The sequence below is a fragment of the Salmo salar genome, chromosome ssa03, assembly GCF_905237065.1.
Source record: "Salmo salar chromosome ssa03, Ssal_v3.1, whole genome shotgun sequence".
Classification (NCBI taxonomy): Eukaryota; Metazoa; Chordata; class Actinopteri; order Salmoniformes; family Salmonidae; genus Salmo; species Salmo salar.
In genome coordinates this window covers 9,932,271-9,936,097 of record NC_059444.1, presented here as the reverse complement: position 1 = coordinate 9,936,097, position 3,827 = coordinate 9,932,271, and positions in this window count along the sequence as shown.

Here is a 3,827-nt window from a genome sequence, read left to right as displayed (position 1 = left end):
TGGCCTACTTAAATATTTGGTGCTTTTAACAATTGCCGTTGCCATGGAAATACAGAATAACTGAAATACAATGTAAGCAGGCTGAGTAAGAGAAGGGGGGGGGGGAGAGATAAAGATAGCACAGAATCCTACCATAGTAGGATTTGTGGAACCAAGGGAGAGTGAATTACAGCTATCGAAAATAATTACCACCAAGGCCACACTCCAACCTCACTACACTCCAACCCGCATGCGGGTGCGTTGATGTGCCCTTGAGCAAGACACTCAATCCTAATTTCTACAGGGTTGGTTTGGAAATCATCACAAATATAAGCAACCACCAAATTATTAGAGAAAGATGATAAATCAGATATACAACTGAATCTTCCACATTTAACCCATCCCATCTTAACCAACATCCACAGCACCCCGGGGAACAGTGGGTTAACTGCCTTGTTCAGAACAACAGATTTTGACCTTGTCAGCTAGGGGATTCGATCTAGCAACCTTTCGGTTACTGGCCCAACACTCTAACCACTAGGTTACCTGTCGCTCCTCACTCAAGCACTCACACACTTAAGCAAATTGATTCTCTGGCACACAGAGTAAATATGTTTTGCCATATTGGGATTAGTGCATTGATTCATGGCCCAGGTCTCTATCACATTTACCCTGCGACATCAGCCCACAGGCAAAACAGGACCTGTGTGTGTGTGTGTGTCAGCAAGAGGGAGATCATACACACTCACACTCCTCTCATTGTCTGCAGAGCCCTTCTCTGTGTGCCCAATTAGTTCCCCCTCCCCTTTCTCTCATACCAGCACAATGAGCAAGAATACAGTACATTTTTTCTCAATTCATCCGTCCGTTGCCGTGGTAACAGTGACAGCATCACTGCCGCTGACGAGAGCCAATCATTAAAATGGCATCTGAGGTCTGTATTTCCCACAAGTCTCTGGGTGCAGGTGAATATCGGTTGAAAACTTATTTTCCCATAAACCTCTGCTCTAAGCCAGTTGACCAACTTTCTGAAGGAAGTGCATTTCCCATGTTTTTAGGGGCAGACAGTCTCCTCTAGGAAGTGCATTTTCAATGTGTTCCATGCCAATATTTTTGTTTTAACAACAGTTATACATAAAGAGTAGGGTTTCAAATAGTCTTGTTCAAGTGTTAAAACATCAGCATCCTATTTGTTAACATGTAATCTCCTGCATTTGATGTTCTTTGGGGAAAAAAAGGTGGGCAGGCAACAGAATTGGAGAGAGATGGTTAGCAATACAAAATAAATTCATAAAAATGTCACAAATATCCAATAGTATGTTAGGGTATGGTGGCCCATTAGGGCCAGAATTAAGCAGCACAATCTCTATGTAGGCTGTTCGAAGCACTCAATCCATTAAAATGCCAGAAACATGAACGTTGCACAACAGATACTTTCTCTTAGTTCATAAGTGAACACAGGGCTAAAGTAACACTGTACAATATTCCTTTCCAATAACAGTTAAAGTCTTCCAATTCATGTAAACCACAATCACAATAATCAATGTCTGTAAGAACATTAAACATTTATAAAAATAAGAGTTTCCGATTCAAGCATCCAGGCTAATGATGGTTGATTCTCAAAAGTATTATATTGTGTAATTCTATCAAATCCTATAGTCTCCTTGTCACCTTTCCTTCATTACGCTGCTCTGAAATAGTTCTGGATTAGTGAAAACAAGTGTCCCAGTGGCCTACCGCCATACACGACCCTCATATTAGTGCAGAGACAGAGGAGAGTAGACAAGGAGAGGAAGCCTTTTGAGAGCCAACCCTGTACAGTATATGCATCCTATGTCTAGAATTGTCCAGATAGCATCCTACTCCAGAACTCTGTTGAAAAGCAGTGACTAGCTCCCTCTCCTGGACAAGGGGGGTCAATGCAATGAGGCACTGACACTGGCTACCAACACTGACTGATTAAAAGATTGTGTAATAATTTACTTAATGCCTTCAGTATAATGCTTTATATCTTGTTAGAAGTATGTATGAGCCTTTATAATGCCTTATTATAATGCCTTAAGATGACTTCCTATATGTTATTTCTCTCTATGTTGCTTTATTTTATTTATTTATTCTTTATTTAACTAGGCAAGTCAGTCAAGAACAAATTCTTTTTTACAATGACGGCCTACCAAAAAGCAAGGCCGGGGACAGGGGCTGGGATTAAAAATATATTTTTTTATAAAAAATATATATAGGAAAAAAACACACGACAAGAGAGACAACACAACACTACATAAAGAGAGATCTAAGACAACACCATAGCATGGCAGCAAAACATAACACAGCATGGTAGCAACACAACATGGTAGAAACACAACATGGTAGCAGCACAAAACATGGTAAAAACATTATTGGGCACAGACAACAGCACAAAGGGCAAGAGGTAGAGAGAACAATCAATCACACAAATCAGCCACAACTGTCAGTAAGTGTCCATGATTGAGTCTTTGAATGAAGAGATTGAGATAAAACTGTCCAGTTTGAGTGTTTGTTGCAGCTCGTTACAGTCGCTAGCTGCAGCGAACTGAAAAGACGAGCAACACATATTGCTTTATTTATTTATTTTACTAGGAAAGTCAATTAAGAACAAATTCTTATTTACAAAGACAGTCTAGGAACAGTGGATTAACTGCCTTGTTCAGGGGCAGAACGACAGATGTTTACCTTGTCAGCTCATACATTTGATCTCGCAACCTTTGGGTTACTGGCCAAACTCTCTAACCACTAGGCTACCTGCCACTTTAAGGTCCACGTAGGTTTTTAATTCAGGGTCAGAACAGTTCAAATGCGTTTAAGTTCTAGAAATTGTCGGGGAGGTACTCAGATCCTGACTCGGAGAAGAAACTAACTTCAGCCGGCCTGACGTAAGCGTTTGGCCAGAGCAAGGAGTCTGGGTAACCAACCAGGTAATGGAGATAGTACTCTGTAGAGAGCAGTTACTGCTGATTTCTGAGAAGGGACCATTCATTCAATTTATGATCATAAGAATGAATATAATTTGCTTATAGTTTATGATTCCAAGGCCTACACAAGGTAAGCCAATCTTTTATCTCATAAACCGTGTATTCATGGTCTCACTGGAAATATACAGAGTATTGGTCTCACTGGAAATACACAGAGTATTGGTCTCACTGGGAATCCATTGGTTCTAGCATGGCTGGATAGTAACCACCAGAGGTCACATGGTTTGGTTCAGTTTCCTCTAGCAGCTCATCTCCAGCCATTCTACATATTTGATCTATTCCAGTACTAGACACCTGGGTGGTGTTCATCAGACACAATGAAAACACTGGAACAGGGAGAGACTAGACACCTGGGTGGTGTTCATCAGACACAATGAAAACACTGGAACAGGGAGAGACTAGACACCTGGGTGGTGTTCATCAGACACAATGAAAACACTGGAACAGGGAGAGACTAGACACCTGGGTGGTGTTCATCAGACACAATGAAAACACTGGAACAGGGAGAGACTACTATGAGAAAGACAGTTTAGTTCACAGTCTTGAAACATAAAAAAAAAAAACTTTTTCCTTGTGTGCTGTAATGAGTTAGGTAAGGTTGTATGGGGTCAAAATAATCTTGAGCTCATGGTCAGGGGCTCAAGTCAAAAGGTCATAAGGTTCAGCAGCATTAGAGGTCCACTTGGTCCTAAAACCCAGTTCCAATATTTTTCAAATGCATCCTCCTTTGTTTCATCCTTCCTTCCTTGACATAGTCACTAATATAACACAGTTGGATTATACCACATCGTACAGATCATGTCAGATAAGTGTTTACTTCGAATAATACGATAAAAAAAA